The sequence below is a fragment of the Equus przewalskii genome, chromosome 16 (genome assembly GCF_037783145.1).
Source record: "Equus przewalskii isolate Varuska chromosome 16, EquPr2, whole genome shotgun sequence".
In the NCBI taxonomy this organism is placed as follows: domain Eukaryota; kingdom Metazoa; phylum Chordata; class Mammalia; order Perissodactyla; family Equidae; genus Equus; species Equus przewalskii.
This window is the reverse complement of record NC_091846.1, coordinates 13596996-13615724: the sequence shown is the minus strand read 5'-3', so window position 1 is coordinate 13615724 and position 18729 is coordinate 13596996. Positions and strand designations below refer to the sequence as shown.

The following is an 18729-nucleotide window of genomic DNA, read 5'->3' as shown; positions in this document are numbered from 1 at the left end:
CATAAATCAGTAGCATTTCTATACACTAACAATGAACTAACAGAAAAAGAACTCAAGAACTCAATCCCATTCACAATCGCAATGAAAAGAATAAAATACCTTGGGATAACCTTAACCAAGGAAGTGAAGGATCTATACAATGAAAACTACAAGACTTTCTTGAAAGAAATTGATGACGACATAAAGAGATGGAAAGACATTCCATGCACATGGATTGGAAGAATAAACATAGTTAAAATGTCCATACTACCCAAAGCAATCTACAGATTCAATGCTATCCCAATCAGAATCTCAAGAACATTCTTCACAGAAATTGAACAAAGAATCCTAAAATTCATATGGGGCAACAAAAGACTGCGAATTGCTAAAGCAATCCTGAGCAAGAAAAACAAAGCCGGCGGAATCACAATCCCCGATTTCAAAACATAATACAAAGCTACAGTGATCAAAACAGCATGGTACTGGTACAAAAACAGGTCCACAGATCAATGGAACAGAATTGAAAGCCCAGAGATAAAACCACACATCTATGGACAGCTAATCTTCGACAAAGGAGCAGAGGGCCTACAATGGAGAAAAGAAAGTCTCTTCAACAAATGGTGCTGGGAAAACTGGGCAGCCACATGCAAAAGATTGAAAATTGACCATTCTTTTTCACCACACACCAAAATAAACTCAAAATGGATCAAAGACCTAAAGATTAGGCCAGAAACAATAAGTTTTCTAGAAGAGAATATAGGCAGTACACTCTTTGACATCAGTTTCAAAAGAATCTTTTCGGACACTATAATTCCTCAGTTGAGGGAAACAATAGAAAGAATAAACAAATGGGACTTCATCAGACTAAAGAGCTTCTTCAAGGCAAGGGAAAACAGGATTGAAACAAAAAAACAGCTCACTATTTGGGAAAAAATATTTACAAGCCACTTATCTGACAAAGGTTTAATCTCCATAATATACAAAGAACTCACATGGCTTAACAACAAAAAAAAAACAACCCGATCAAAAAATGGGCAGAGGACATGAACAGACATTTCTCAAAAGAAGATATAAATATGGCCAATAGACACATGAGAAGATGTTCATCATCGCTAATCATCAGGGAAATGCAAATCAAAACTACACTAAGATATCACCTTACCCCCGTTAGATTGGCAAAAACATCCAAAACCAAGAGCGACAAATGTTGGAGAGGTTGTGGAGAAAAAGGAACCCTCATACACTGTTGGTGGGAGTGCAAACTGGTACAGCCACTATGGAAAACAGTATGGAGATTTCTCAAAAAGTTAAAAATAGAAATACCCTATGACCCAGCCATCCCATTACTGGGTATCTATCCTAAGAACTTGAAATCAGAAATCCCAAGAGTCCCTTGCACCCCTATGTTCATTGCAGCATTATTTACAATAGCCAAGACGTGGAACCAACCTAAATGCCCAGAAACTGATGATTGGATAAAGAAGATATGGTATATATACACAATGGAATACTACTCAGCCATTAAAAAAGACAAAATTGGCCCATTTGCAGCAACGTGGATGGACCTCGAGGGTATTATGTTAAGCGAAATAAGCCAGTCAGAGAAAGACGAACTCTATATGACTCCACTCATAGGTGGAAGTTAACATAGTGACAAGGAGATCTGATCGGTGGTTACCAGGGAAAAGGGGGGGAGGGGGGAGGACACAAAGGGGGAAGAGGTGTACCCACAACATGACTAACAAAAATGTACAACTGAAATCTCACAAGGTTGTAATCTATCATAACATTAATAAAAAAAAAAGAAAAAAAAGAAAAAAAAAGAAGTAGCATAATTGTAGAAAAATATCATTTTCACCCATGGGCCTCGATCTATTATTTTAATGAAATAAAAGTTATTATTTTTTTCTAAATTGGCAATCCTACTTAGCATGAAATTAAATGATCCTTAAGGTTCCTTCTTCTTTTTAATCTTAGAATTCTACAAAGTCAAATATGAAAGGCAGATGAATATGTAAGATGTAGCATTCTTAGACAGAAATCAGCTTCATTGTGAGAGAACTGTATTAGACCCACCTCATCCATTTTGGCCACTCTGGGCATGAGAATCTCAAAATGGTGCAGGAGAGGCCGTCTGGTCCTGCTATCTACGTGTAATAATTGGAAGGGCTTAACTCAGGATTTTATGAAAAAACAAAAGAAGGTGTAAAATATAACTACAGCTCCAGCATGAGTGGCAGATTGAAAAGCATGCTCCCAGTATTTTGTAGAGCCTCCCACCAGGATGTAGGGTCTCTTCCTACCCTTTGAATCTTGCTTTGACCTATAGAATGTGGGTGACGTGATGTTGTGTAAGTTCTAGACCTCAGGCCTCAAAGGCCTTGCAGCGTTGGTCTTTGCTCTCTTGCGATGTTTCCTAAGACCTCCATGTAAGGAAACTGGTCTGGTATACTGGAGGGTGAGAGGCCATGTGGAGGAGAACCAAGGCTGCCGAGGTGATAGCCAGTGCCAACTACCAGTCGTGAGCACGTGGCTAAGGAAAAAGTTCAGGTCCAATCTGGATCACCTTTTGTGTGCCCCACATTTCTCTAGTCCCATTCCAGCTGCCCCCAAATCTCTGCTTCAGGCTTTATTTTATATAAGCCATAGAACAAATTTTACTGTTTCCTTTTTTATAAGCTCCAGTGACAGTCTTTAATTACCATATTTTTATCAATTGATTTCTATGGGAATCTTTGCTTTCTTCCAAATACGCGACGTGAGATGCTGACTACCTGCTTTGGATAATCTGTGGCGTGCTGTAGTTCTCTGCATCTCTAACGTGAATGTGTGGTTCTATGTTCCCACTGCAAGATCTGCACTCTCTTCGGTGTGGTCTTGGGAAGGGCTTCTATACTCTGGGAGAGAAGAATAGTTTCCTGCTTGTTGTCTGAGCTAGAAATACATCTATTGTGCTAAGAACATCACATAGATTTCATATTGTCTGCTAACTCTGATTTGCGGTGACTGCCTGGAGCAATATTAAGAAATATTGTGAGGCCACATCCAAGCTCAGTTAAAACTGACTGGCAATGTCTTTCCTTGGAGAGGAAAGGGCCCATATATCCAAGTATTTCCTACCATTTCTGCGAAAACAATTAAACACCTCCTCTCTTCTGGTTGTAGTAGCACCAGCGAATTTCTGTTTAATCATTTCGTACCCAGTAAGCATAGTTTATAGAGTTACATTAGCTAGCCTAGAGAAAGTTTAATGAAGTTCAATAATTATCGACATCATTTGACATGGTAATCTCATCAAAAGTGCAGAGGTTATTATTTGGTCATTTTATTTATGGAACTTCTTTAATAATCATGTATAATAGCTACTCAGTTTTGTAATCCATGGCAATGTTTTGGCAATGAATAAGATTTTTAAACTATAGAATTGAATTGAGAGGTGATATACCTCAGGGGTTGGCAAAGTATGGTCAGTGCAACCTGTCACCTGTTTCTGTAAATAAAGTTTTGTTGGAACCCAGCCAGGCCCATATGTTTCACGTTGTCTCTGGCTGCTTTGCACTACAATTACAGGATCAAGCCAATGTGATGGAGACCAGCAGAGCTGAGTACTTGTGACAGAGACCTTATGGCCTGCAAAGCCTGAGATATTTACTAACTGACCTATGGCAGAAAAAGTCTGCTGACCCCTGATGGATTGAAATGGTTAAGGATCCAACGCTTATTGACCACTCTCCATGTTCAGGCAACTGTGATGGACTTAGAGATCCCTTCGAAGGTCTCTTTCCTATCTAAAAAGAGGCTTTATCAGAATCAGTGGTTTTTAATCTTGTCTTCCATTAAAATAAACCGGGTAGAGTTGTTAAAATTACTAACATTGGGACATGACCTATGTGGGATGTGGATATTGCATGTTTTTGAAAACTACTCGGCAGAACCTAACGTGCAGCAAGGTTAGGGAGCATTGATCAGGGTTTTTATTTTACACTTCAGCTATTTGCTCTCCTAGAAGTTAGATGGTGTAACTATCCAGTTTGACTTATAGTGACTCAAGTATGATAGAAAGTAAATCTGAAGTAGCGTAACAAAATGAAAAGTAAAAAATTTAAAGGAATGTTGGGTGTTAATTCAGACTAGATGAACCCTCTTAAAGGCCCAAGCCAATAGAATTCTTGCTGGTCCAAGTTTCTTGAGGTAAAGTATCATTGCTTCCTGCAAATCTCCAGATTTAAAACCATTTGTCAGGCTAACAAAAAAGTCACTTAAATCTATTTTTTTAGTGTCTTACTTGCTTAACACTCTTGAATCATCTACTTCAGAAAATAAAACCCATAGCTATATTCTATCCTCCTGTTAGAAGTTTTGTTCACATTGCAATACTTAGTATTTGGGAAATTGGGTAAAATGCAAGAAAAATCATTTTTTTCTAGTTCAACATGTGGCAAATTATAATGGATAGACCAGAAGTTGTGGATCAGGAAGCTCTCTCAGAGCTCTGGTTTTAAGTGTCACAAGGATACATACTCTCATTGTCCTGTTGGGTGCACCTTGACTTTTTATGGATTTCTATAATAGTTTTAGTAAGTCATATAGCAAAATTTTCCATGGACATCTGAAAGTGGGACTTATGTGAATTATTGGAATTACACATAAGCATGTTATTTATAGATGGAGAAACTCACAATTTAGGTTGTTTATCCCAGAGATATATCTTGAGAACTTCCTAGGCAGGTTAGTGTACCACTAGCAAAAATCATACATTTATAATTTAATATTTTACCAGCCCAACAGCTAGTTCGAACATATGCAGAGATGAAAATTTCCATCCATTTTGCCAAAAATCACACTTTCATCAGTCTACAAAATCTGTCTTGGCCCCACCCCTCCTTTTTGATGCCAATACTTTTCCTTCATTACTGTCTTCTCTAAGCCTGAAATTTCTTCTCCCATCAAACTAGGAAAGCTTAGAAATCTCTCTGTTCGAGATTCTGTTATAGGTCCTTTACGAAAATGCAGTTCAAACAGAGAGACTGTAAGACTATTAGGATGAGAAGAATCCATTATATTTTTAAACATTATTCTTTTATATTCTCTTTATAGTCTTCTGCTCTTATTTTCTATAGAATTGGCAGTGCCACCATGAAAGCCATTCTGCTCATCATGGTCCATGAATATCTGTTTTCTACTGAGACTAGTTTTTCTTTAAATGACGCATAATGCTTTTTCCTTTGTAAAATACTTCAAAGTCCCGGGTCTGCTTCCCTGAATTGTCCCTATCTTGGATCGGGACCCCAGACAGTACCAGAAGGAGCATTCTCCACAGTGAGATATGTATACATTTTCTGACATACTCTTATTCCCATTTTTAGAGAGGAGATTTTAAGAAGTGCAATGCAAAGAAGTATGGTAGTATACACATGAAAGAAACTAATATTTATTTTGTATCTAATATATGCAAGGCATTGATAATCACTTCACATATGTTGTTTAATCGTTGTAAGAAACCATCATGTAGGAAACCGAATGGGTATTATTTCCATTTTTACTGATAAGGAATAGGTGAATTTCTCAAGGTCACATAGCTAATAAACAATCTGTTTTTTATAGTCCTATACAGCTAACAAGTGGTCAGTTAACGTTAATTATAAATCAGAGGATTCTAAATTAATGAGCTTTTGCTCATTAAATTTGGAAATCACTTTTAATTTTCACATGTATGTCTCAGAATACTTCATAGGCATTTACGGAGGGTTAACTTCCACCTCCAGATGAGGAATATAAGAACTTTCCCCAAATATCTGCACACACACAGTAGCTTCCCACTACTTCCTAAGAGTAAGTTAGGTCTCTTTATGATGTCAACCCTCTGAAGCTAAGCTCTTTTTCTTTAGCTGAAGGGTGCAACTTTGAAAATTACTGCAGTTTGATGTCTTACAACTTATTGCAGTTCTCTGCAAGTTCAGACATTTTCTGCAGTGAACAGAGAGTACAAATGTAGCTGAGTGTTAATTAAATAGAACATCTTGAGTGTAAACATTAAAAATTGATCACCTTCTGTGAGTAATTTAATTTGTGAGCATTAACATATTCTAAGCTGATATCTTGAATTTTACTAGAACATCTCTTGGTGCATAATTAAGGGGAAGAAGGAAGAACCCTGAATATGAATATATTTAAATTTTGCTTTTCTTAGTCACTGTGGGTGTGCAAACTCTAAGGCCAGAGAGGCAGCTACTTCAGCATCGCTGTAAGAGCAGCAGCCGCCACCGCATCCCGGGCCACCCCCCCCCCCCCCCCCCCCCCCCCCGCTGTTGGGTTCACACCAGCAGTCCCGCACCACGGTAATCGTTTTTGGCAAAGTGGCAGACCTGTGGAGTGGCTCTGGCAGCTTTCCTTTCCTTTTGGGTTATACTAAATCATTAATGAATGCATTTATTTATTGAATTTTCAGCTTGTTCAGTAAGGTGTAGCAGAGTGTGCATATGAGAGAATGGAAAAAAAGAATAAATTAAATTTCATTGCCAAAGTCAGTCAACTATCTCTGTGAGCTTAATTAAGGTAATAATTTTTTTTTTCCCCTTAGTTCCTGTTTTCAATGTCATGATCCTGATACTACATTTTGAAAATGTTACTAAATAGAATTAGTGCTGTCTAAAATGTGAGGTCGGTGACATTTCTCGTGGGTGTCTGTTTAGGTCCTTTATGTCTGTTTAGGTCCTTTAACACTACCTTCCTTTTATTTAGACCCGTTCCTATGCCCAGGAGTGTAGTGACCCAGGGCATTTCTGATGCTCTCTGACTGCTCAAAGATCCAGGTAGTCATCTGGAACTTTCTTCCTGACTCTCTTCCACTCTTCTACCAAAACACGTTGATTCTCTGTTCCATTCCTTTAGACTTTCACTCTAAAAGGAACTCGAATTTGTTCATCTATGGCCAGGTGTTAGCGGTTGACAATGACATTGCAAGGAGATACAAAGGTCCCTGCTCTTAGACAGTATTAAGTGATTACAATTTTGAGAGATGGGAAATCTTCAAAATCATATTGCGTAGACAGTTACTCAGACTGCATACAGAATTGAGTCTGCTGTGTTGGTATATGAGTTCATGCTTAATCTTTGTGTATGAGATGGAAATAAGTTCAGAAAAAATTCTTGAATAGATTTTTCTTATAATAACCAAAAAATGCTTTCAGCATGGGCTTGAAAACTAATTTTTAGATATTTTGCTTTTGCTTCATATACTAAACAGGGTAAGATTTTAATGAAAAATTGTGGTTCACAAACACAGATATGGAGATTTAATAAACGATCTGAGCCTATATTATTTGTCACAAATGGCAATATTTATATTTGAAAATAAAGCTTAATTAATAGCTAATCAAAGTAAAAGTGTATTGAGCGGTGATGGCCTCTGGCTTATTTTAGCGGGTGACTTAGTGAAGGGTTGGCAATTGTATAACTGTTGGTATCATTCTTCAAAGACTGACGTAAAAATAACAAGATAGTATCCAAACGGAATGCTAAGGAACTAAAAATATGATGGAGTTTGAAAGAGAGAGTTTAGTTTTATTTGGCTGTCAAGAAAATAAAGAGCAGTGATTTCTTTTAACATAAATTTAATCATCAGTGAAATTTTAAAGTAAATAGTATTTTAAACGCTCCAATCCAAATTTAATACTTCTTTGGAATGCTTTAGGGTAATGGAGCAAAAAATTATTTCTGTCCCCCAAATCCTACTGCTTTAGGGACCAATCTCATAGCAGTACAGGGAATTTTTCATTAAAAATGAAATAGTTGCTGTTTTCTATGTTTTGTTTTTAGCTTAGGACTCCCGTATATTTAAGAGAAGAATGAATCTGGATAAAAATGATCTGTCTATCTATCATCTGATGAATACCTATGTGTGATTATTGCAGTAACTATTTCCAGATATTTTTGCCAAGTTTCGAAAAAATATGCACTTATACACTGCATTAAAAAAAAAAAACTTGGCATGATTCAAAGTTCTTGAAAAATCTGATTATACTATTAACTTACCAAAAAATTGCATATGAAAATTAAACTCTAGCTGGGTAACAAAATTTGTTATGATTTTAATTCCCCCCAAAAGATAATTAAATAGATTCACAGTTTTCCAACGGGCATTTTCCAGTTGGCGCTCCAAGGGACTAGGGCTGGAGCTGGGGGCTGATAGTGGCTCTGGCACAGGGGGACTGGATTCAGGGGGAGTAGGAATCAGAGATGTGGATCGGTGCCAGAATGACATTCCAAGTACCAAATCAGTCACTTTGTAGATAATCAACCTTAGTACACCACTGCAAAATGGGCATAATAATACCTACTTCACAGAAATGGCAGGAGGGCCATAGGAAATTGCGTGAGGAACTGTCACGGAAGGTGTTATACGAATGAGTTATTACAGCCTGGGAAAGAGGAGGGGAAAGACAGGGCAAGTAAATTTTGTCATTCCCATCCCCCACCCTGCTAAACCATCTTGCATGTGGAACAGAAATTTATTCATAATAGTTATATTAATGAGGATACTTTTAGTTGTAACTGAAAGCAACTCATTTAATTTAAGAAAAAAATGAAATTATTGGCTCATGTACCTAGAAAGCCTTAGAGATGCTTTAAAAATGTCATCAGGAGTCTTCATCTTTTTCAGAATCTCTTGGCTCTGCTATCCTCTGTGATGTCTTCATGCTAGGCAAGCTCTCCCCATGTGGTGGCAAGAATCGTCTCAACAGCTCTAACTTTATAAGCCCTTGTGCTTGAGATCTCAGAAGGACTGAGACTCTCAATTTTATCAGTCCCCACAAAAGGATTCTGAGTCACTCAGGGTGGGTTGTGTGGACCCCCCCCACCACCAGGAAGAAAAGAGGCAGTTCCTAAAACGACAGCATCCAAAAGGACACTGGGCAAACAAAATGTATCAGAACCAACTAGTACACTGGTTCAAGTGAAAAAAGACCTTATTCTTGAAAAGATAAAGAGGAATCTCACTGGTATCAAAGGACAGGAAATGAGATACAACTGGGCCACAGAGGGACTGGAACTGGAAAGTCTGTCCTAAGGCTAGATCAGGTTGGGTCCCCCAGTTTTATGTTCCCATAGCATCCGGAACTTTCCATAGCATAATATTTGTGACACTTCATCATAATTAGTTACTATTAGTCTTTCTTGCAGGACTTTAAGCCCTATGAAGCCACGAACTTTTATTGTCTCATTTGCTACTGAATCCCCAGCACCTATAGTAATGTAGGGATCTGGTAGGTCAGCAAATATTTGACTGGATGGATAGATGAAGAGGCTGCTCTTCTCCTCTCTCCTATTCCTTCTTACATCCAACTAGATAATCTGTCATCCTTGAGTGCTTGCTCCATTTATCTGCTTCTCTGTGCTATGCATGGGCCCCTCTGTTCTCTTGAGTTATGCCTGTCGTGGGGTTTGTCCTACTACAGCAATGATTTGGCCCTGATTTTGTATGTTCTTTTGGCTCCAGAGTCTCTCAGTTTTCCAATTTCAAATTTAAGAAAGAGGATAAAATTAGGCATGTTTGGGTCAATAGTGGGAAATAAAAACAATGAAAATAATTATGACATGAGAGCTGTGATAGAGGGAGAAGATGTAAGGAAGCAAATAAGAAGGGAACCTAACCTCAGTTAGGGCACTAGGGAAGCCTTCCTGAGAAAGTGGCCTGAAGGTGGGCATGGGAAGAGGGATTAGGACTTCAAAAAAGGAGAGAATTGGAAGGAAGAGTATTCCCACAGGGAACATCATGTGCAAAGGCCCAGAACTGTAAGAACTGTAAGAAATACACAGATACACACCAAGTGTATAGTAACCATGGTGTTAGAAGAGTCACTTTCATTTTAAGAAAATGATATCCTATTATATAGACTTTCATCATGCTTTTTCTCATACAACTACACATATTGGAAATCTCTCCAAGTCAAGTAGTAAAGATCTAATTCATTCTTTTAATAATTGCATACTATTCCATGTTATAGACACACTGCAATTTATTCAACTATTCTCAAATGAATGGGTCTTTCTTTGTTTCCGTCTTTTGCCACTAAAACAATGTTGCATAAACAGCATGTTCTTATAAACACAGGAAATGTTTGTTTCCTAGGAATGTTGTTGCTGGGCCTAAGACGTGTATATAAAATTTTAATAGACATACCAATTGTTTTCCCCAAATGCTATAACAATTTCTATTTTTACCAATTTGTTTGAAGGTAACTTTTTTTATAGCATCCCTAACAACAGTAGATATCATCACCATTTTAAATGAATGTTAATGTATTGTTACTTTATTTGTATTTCTCTGACTTCTTTGGAGATTAAACCTCTTTTCACATGCATACTAGTGATTTGAATTTGCCTTTCTGTGAATTATCTGTTCATATCCCTTTCCCATTATGTTTTCATGAATTTCTATGAGCTCTTTGTTTAATGAAGATATTAATCTGTCATATATGTATAAGGTACTCCAGAGAAAGAGAACCAACGGCATGTAGATAGATATATAGATACAGATGTAGATATACGGATATATAGATAGATAGAAGAGGAGATTTATTATAGAAGTTGGCCCACACTATTCTGGATGCAGAGAAGTCCCATGATCTGCTGTCTGCAGGAAAGCCTGGGGTATAATTCAGTCTGAGCCGGATGGCCAGGGCCTCCAGTGTCTGAGAGTAGTGGAAGACGGACATCTCAGCTCAAGAGGAGAGAGAGAGAGAAAGAATTCACCCTTCCTGTGACTTTTTGTTCTCTTCTGGCTCTTAAGAACTGAATGATGCCCGACCGATACTGGCAAGGGCAGATCTTTACTTAGTCTACTGATTCAAATGCTAATCTCTTCCAGAAACATCTTCACAGACATACCCAGAAATAAGGTTTTATCAGGTGTCTGAGCACCCCTTAACCCAGTTAAGCTGACACATAAAATTAACCTTCACGCTTAGTTAAATATGTTTACGTTTACTTTTAGAGCTTTGGGCTTTCTATTTGCTTTAAAATGTCTTCCAACCCCTGGTTTATACATATAACCTGAATTTCCTTTTATAAAATGGTTATTATGTTATTTTTACATCTAAGTCTTTTATCCATTTAGAATTTTGTTTTAGGATTACGTGAGATAGGGGCTTTAGTTTACTCCTTCCAGATGGATAATCAATGTTATAACATTATTAAATGTTTAAACTACACTTTTTTCACAGAATTAAACTGCTATCTTTATAATAGATGCAATTCTCCTATATATTGGTATATATTTCAGGTGTTTTTCTTCTGTTCCACTGATTTATTTGTCCATTTCTGTGTCAATACTATGCTGCTTAACTGTAGTGGCTTTATGATACATTTTATATTCCAGTTAGGCAAACCCTCCTCTTCGTTACCCTTATAAATAATTTTCTTCACTATTCTTGGACATGAATTCATCCATATTGACTTTAATACTATATTAAAACTCTTCATCCCTTCAAAATTCAACATTTCCTGTATATATTAATTTGAAGAGATTCGATAAGAGAGATCCTGTCCAAGGAAATAAAATCACTTAGAACTATGTGTCATTCAATAACATTGCATGGTTTTCTTCATGTAGGTCTTATGTTCTTGTTAAATTTATTTCTAAATATTTTATTTGTTAGTTTTCATCATCATTGTGAATGGAATATTTCTAGTAGTTAGTGCTAAAGGAGGATAAAAGCAATTACCTTTGGTACATTTATTATGCATTCAGCCACGTTACTAAATTTCTTACTAAATTCTAGTAATGTTTTACTATGGTCTCTTGGGTCCCTTAGGTATACAATAGTGTCATCAGCAAATATAAACCAAGTTTTTAATCTCTTCTGTTCCAATTTATACTGATTATTTAATTTTCTTTGATTTTCTAGAAACTTAAAACAGTGTGGAATAATAATGGTGGTATCAAGTATCTCTATCGGAATTTGATGAAAATAGCTTTATCATTTCATAATTTTGAAATGATATTTTGCAATTAGTTTTGTAAGTAGTTTTTATCATAGCCAAGTAGTTTCCTGTGATTGCTATTTTACTTAGAGTTTTTATTAAGAATAGCTGCTCAATTTAGCAAAGCCTTTTCAGCACCTGTTGATAAAATCATCTGTTTTTTTCTCCTTTGTGAGAATATAGAATTATATTACAGGGGAGTTACTCTTTCACTTGTAGCATAACTGTTTTATTCCCAAAATCCTTATTTATGATACATTTTACACATCCCGTGTTATTCTCCATTTAAATTTAAACATGCATGTTGCATGGTATGCTAATAAATATCCTGATTCTGAACAATTCTTGAAATCCCAGAATAAGCTATTTGATCATAGAGAATTATTTTCTTTGGCTACAATGCTGAAGTTGATTTGTTAATATTTTAATAAGAATTTTTGCATCTCAATTCATCTTCTATATTTTTTGGCAGATTTTTATGCCGTGCCATTATATTTTACTCTTTCATCTTACTGTGATAACTAATTTTATTCTGAGGTTTCTTTTTTCCTTCTCCTTATTTTTTCTGATTTGATAATGTTACTATTAGTTCCCTTCTCAGCCCCGCCCCCTACACTGATGTAGAAGTTCTCCTGCATTTTTCCATTCAACTAGTCTTTATCCTTTTCCAAACACTCATAAATGCCTCTTTATGTATTATTATATGACAGTAAGAAACTATTTCCCCCAATTACCTCAAGACCTTTGCTCCAACCCATCAAGAGACATTTTTAGAATACTTTTACTTTCCTCATTCCAGTGGCCCCCAGATAAATGGGACTTCCAGCAAACTTCTGCCTGACTCTTTTCCTCGCTACCACCCCACATCCTAGGTTTGGTTGAGATATTTTTTTACTTTCCAAACCTTTAGGTTTTCACTTGTAGCATAACTGTTTTATTCCAAGGATCTTTATTTAGGATATATTTTGCACATTCCCAATTATTATCCATTTAAATTTAAACATGCATGTTGCAAGGTTAAATCTTCACTGCTGTTTCCTTTCCTCATCTGTCCTTTTCTTGAGATCTCTCTTCTTGCTAACTTGCTGTCTGGCTGTGGATATATTTCCAGTACTTGTCTCAATGGGAGTCATCGGAAGTCCTGCTTTTGCTGATATCTTTCCTTTTGCGTGGCTGCTAAGTGGTATCTTGGAGGGCTTTAGGATGCTCGGGTTGCTGTCCTTTTCTCTCTGGATCAGTTGGTAGTATTCCATCATTTTCTGGGGTCCTCTGTTGTGTGTAGATGAAAAGCCAAGTCTTTCTGATGTTTTGTTTTTAACTTGTTCTTTCTTTCAGAAAAACTCTTGTAACAGTTTTTCACTTTTTTCTTAAGTTCAGTAATTTTACTTAGATATGCTAAATGTATGTCCTGCTTGGAACTCAGAGAGCCCTTCAAATCTATTTTCTTCCATCAACTCAGGGACATTATTTTTCTTCTATGTGCATAATTTCCGCCTCTCCTCAATCTGTAACTTTTTTTCTGGAATTCTTGTCATTCTCATGTTATTTCTCCTAGATCTGTCTACCTAGTCTCGTGTTTTTCCTCATAATTTTTGGTCTGTAATTGTTTTCCAGTGATTTTTTTCCACTTGGTCTTCCAGGTTACTCATTTGGGTCTCATTTTTTCAAGTTTGAAAATCATAGATTTTTGTTCCCAAATATCTTTTTTGGGGGGAGGGGAGGAAGGTGGTGAAATGGAATTCTCCCCTGTGCTGCTATTGCTGTTGTTACTGTTGTTGGGAGTGTACTACTAGATATAGACTGAGATAGTAGTAGAATTAATAGACGTATTTTGGTTTGGGTTATCTATCTTCTCTTGTAGTTCCATTTTGCTAGAAACCCTCTCTTCTGGATCTTTTAATCAAGCTTCCTCTCCCTGGTTGCTGTCTCATCCTTGGATGGGTGAGTTGTTTATTTGCCCACTCACTGGGGTTCAGGTCCTGCTGCTGGCGTACCAGGACTAAACTTGTCTGCTCCCAGGTCTTCTTAGCTTTAATGGAAAACACTTGGTTAGTCTCAGAGGCAAGGAAGATTCAATGTCAGGGAATTAATTGTTCCGATGACATGAAATTCAGCAGAATGAAACTTAAACTAATGTATTCATTTCTGAAAACTCAAGAGTAAGTACCCAATAATTTCCCACTTAACATTATTGTAGATGTGCCGCCAAGACTGCAGTGAGCTTTTATCTGCATATTACAGGCTCCTAAACAAAGCACTGAACTCCAGGGACCTGTTCTAGTCCAGCCTCGACAGCTAACAACCGAGGATGGGCTGTTCCCTAACCTCAGCATGCCCTAGTTTCTTATCTTTAACAAGGGATGATTAGAATCCTTGTCCTACTTCCCTCCCAGGGTTGTTGTGAGACTAAAATGAGACAACAGAATGAATTTTAAAGTGGTATAAAATATAAGGTGTTGACATTATCACAGAACATTAGCTTAGCACATTTTAAATACAAAAGTTCTTTCTTATGTAAGGTTCCTATATTTTACATATCTATGCTCTATTATTAAAGTCCTCTTGCTCCTTTGTTTTAACCTAGAAAAGGAGACAAAAAAAGAAACTAATATGGAATATGTTTTTACTAGATGGCAAGTACACTTTTATACAGATTATCTCAAAAAAGCAAGGACAGGGGCCGGCCCCATGGTGTAGTGGTTAAGGTGGTGCACTCCACTTCGGCGGCCTGGGGCTTGCAGGTTCGGATCCTGGGATCGGATTTAGCACCGCTCATGAAGCCATGCTGTGGCAGCATCCCACATAAAATAGAGGAAGGTTGGCACAGATGTTAGCTCAGGGCCCATCTTCCTCACCAAAAAAAAAAGGTAAGGATTGTCTCCATTTTACAGATGAGGAGACGTTAGTAAGTGCCAGAGCAAGAATTTGAACTCAACTCTCCTTACTTCCAAGACATATTGGAACTTGTTTTGCATCACCCAAGCCCACAAGAGTTGTCCCCTTATTCTGATTTCCTCAGGGCCCCACTGTTATTTCTTCATTTGTTCATACTTGTTGGCATAGCTGCCTTGGAATTGCTCTCTGATTATTCTTATTGCATCTCACCTTCTCAGTTGCACACTGTCTTCACTGCATGGCCCTGTCTGCCATCTCTCTCTCCCTCCTCTCCTTCACATGCAAACCCATGGAATAAATTTCTATACTTGGTCTCTCCTCTTCTTCTTTTCCCTCTTTCTCCACAAGGCTCTGTGGTTTGCTTTCTACTTTTACTGCATCATTGAAACTGCTAGCTTCAAGGTCCCCAGTAGCCTCTGTATTCCTAAAACTAATGAACACTTTTCAGTAATTATCTTATTTGACTCTTCTCAGCAGTATTTTAAAGTGTTAACAACACTGTCCTTAGAGGTTACTGTGAATTTGACTGTCCTGATTTGTCTCCTCCTTCTCCAGTGGAATTTCCTAGTCTTCTCCAAAGGCTCCTTTTCCTCTCTAATTTTTAAAAATTTGGGTCTTCCTTTGTGTTTTGGTTATTTGTGGTAAATTCATTTTCCCAGGGAGATCCTGGCATTACTATCTATATGCTGATGATACCAGAATCATTTTATCCAGTTCAGATTTTACTCCTGACCTCCAGACAGCAATGTCCAAACTACTGGACATCTCCATGTAGAGGCCTCATGGGTGCCTCAACTTAACAAGGTCTACAATTGAACTTTCTGTGTCGTGTGTCCTCTAGTTAAACAAAGGGAACCGCCACCTACCCAACTGCATAGACCAAAAGTCCAGAAGTTTTCCTTGATTCTTCCCTCTCCTTCATCACTCACTTTCACTCAGCCCCTTAAATTTTGATAAATAGCTCTCAAATCTATATTTTTCTCTTCATTGCTGTAGCCACCATCTACTCCAGCAACCATTGCCTGCTTACTGCTCTTGTTTCTCTTGAATTCATTGCCATTCAGTATCTAGAATGAGCTTCCTAAACTGCAGATCTAGAGGGGTCAAGCGAGCAGACGGGGGCCTAGGTGGTTCTTTCGGGGCCAGATGGAGAGAGTTAACACAGGACTTCTTTCCATCTGGGTCTACAAGGCTGGAGCCAAAATGGGGATGCTCAGAAGACAATGAGTTGAGATTCCTGGAGGCAACAGGGTGGTAGACCGTGAGAATGTTTCTAAAAGGATCTGATGGTCATTCTGGTCCCCGGAGGAATTACAGGGAAGCTGAACAGGTGGTTTGAATCCTCCTTGCCTCTGAGACTGGCCAAGAGTGAGCCTCTGCAGCTAAGGAGATGTGGGAACAGTGTGATTTAGTCCTGCTCCCCCAATAGCAGGACCTGAGCCCCAGTGATTGAAGATTAACCTATATAAAATGAGTTTTTCTCTTTTCTTTCTATTTTTGTTTCTGCAATGTCTGAATTTGTTGCTGCATTTTTTTCCCCAGTTCAAACCATGGTAATAGGTTTTAGTTCCAGATAAATGGCATTGTTTCCAATTAGATGCAATGCAATACATGCCTCTGCATATGTATCCCATCCTCACCCTCTCTCCTCCCTTCTCTCCTCATGAAGGCAGCATCCCAGCCCATCTAGTCCACTAATCTCTTCCTCTGAACCCCATATAGCACTCACCTTTAGTAAAACACATTTTGGAACCTAAAGATCTAATGTTTTTCTTGTTGAAATCACCTTTTTATAGTGTAAGGTCATCTCAGGCCACCAACATTCCCCATAGGAGCTTTAACAATTGCCTGCTTATCTAGCCTCTCAGTCTACATCTCATTCAATCTATCCCCCCTCTTTGCCTCTAGAATACTCATTTTAATCTGCAGATTTGGTCCTTGTTTAATACTTCACCGGCTATCCTTTGCTTATAGACAGAAGTCCAAAGGCTTAGATTGGCCAGCAAAACCCTCCATCATGTCTTCTACTTGCACTGCACTCTATCCTCTGTGCTGAACTATTTGGAGTCCCTGAGTACATCATTATTGCTCTGTTCTTCTGCACATTTGAACATGCCTTTTTCTCTGCCTAGAATTCCCTTCTCCCTCATATTCAGAGCAGACTCTGTTCAACTTAAAGATTCAGCTCAGAGATCGCCCTGAGGAGCCTTCCCAAACCTGCTGGTTAGATCTGATCATACCTTTCTTGTGTGTTTGCTTGTATCTTGTTATTACCTCTAATGTTGCACTTATCACATACTGTGGAAATACTTTTTTGTTAACATGTCTATGTCGTCTACTAAATCAAATGCCCTTTGAGCCTTGGATAGGGCCAGGTACATAGTTGATGCTCAATAAATGCTCGTTTTAAGAGCTATAGATATATAGCTATGACAAATGAAGGAATAATGTGTAACTTGTCTCCATATTGTCCTAAAAGACTCACATTAAGCCTATTTCCTAAATCATTGACTATGTTCTCCAAATTTGTCAAACTAAAATTTAGCCCAGTATTTATATTGATGCCTTTATATTCACCCAGAAAAGTTGGGTCTGATCAGAGTCAGGAATGGGACAGAGAGAGGAGGGATGGGAGGGGAGAATTCCCTCCATCTGCCTTTCTGATGCCCAAATCTACTACAAATGGAGCCAGTTATGGAAAGTGGTCATTCTGCCACGTAGGAAAAGAAAACTTATCTCTGTGGCTTTCTGCAATATACCAAAGTGTTGTATGCTGTCCCCCTTCAACTGAGAAGCTGTCAGTCCAAGGTGGGATGAAAGCTTCCACGAGATCAAGCCATTCACGTATAGAATCCGTGCACTGAAGCCCAGATTCAGCCTCACACCTGTCTGCACCTTCTTGCCTCACTTCTGTTTATCCCATTTATGTCCGTGATGCTAGTTTGTACCCTTGCGCCTTCTGGGGACTAAGAAGCCTGCTGCCAATTATGCTTATCTTCCAATTGTTCCGTTGAAGCTTAATTGGTGCCTTGTTGGCAGCAGTTTCACAGCAACCTAGACGAGGGTTTAACCTCTTGCTTGGTTGGCTGTATGCAGGATCACCTACTTCACTGCAATTAGAGAATCGTATCACAGAGATGAATAGCGTGATCACTTTCTGAATTACTTGTGACTTGGTCTTAAGAAGATTATTTAAGATTTGTTTTTTCTTTCCCCAGGAAATCATAGTAATACCAAGAAGCTAAGAGGAAAAATAAATGAAGAGGGGAAATTTAGGTCTTACTATTCCTTATATGGAGGATGGTGTCCACTGGTTAGAACACTGCATGACTGGAAAAATAGCACTTCTGTCAAGCAAAATGTAAATATCACTAAATCAGTTTTAGTGGAAATAAGTGTTTTCTTTTTAAAGACATATATACGTAGACAATATTTTTTAACATTTAAATATTTTAAAAATTTTCTTTGCTTTAGATAAGCTTTTCTTTTCACTGTTGCGCAATGACATTATTAAACTTTAGTCTAAAAGAAATAGTCACCCTTGGGACAGAGATCAAGTTTCAGCAATACCTTTAATATTACATAAAATATCATATCACATGCCTTTTTACATGTATATAATTTTGGTGGGTATTTATATGAAAAATTTTAAATCTTTCCAAAGAAAAACTTTCTACCTAATAAGGAAAAACAGAATGTAGTTTTAATGCAATTATAGCACTTTGTATATAAAGCAAAATTATCTAGCTTATACATTTCATCAAAAATTTAAATAAGTGCATGGGCTGGCCTGGGGGTGTAGTGGTTAAGTGTGGTGTGCTCCACTTTGGCGGTCCAGATTTGTAGGTTTGGATCCTGGGGATGGACCTA

The 18729-nt window shown here is 37.8% G+C and overlaps 1 protein-coding gene across 1 annotated transcript in view; it reads left to right on the top strand.

The window, feature by feature from the left end:
- The window catches only part of LOC139076425 (uncharacterized), a 536857-nt gene that overhangs the window by 53091 nt on the left and 465037 nt on the right, over positions 1-18729 (top strand). The window lies entirely within an intron of this gene.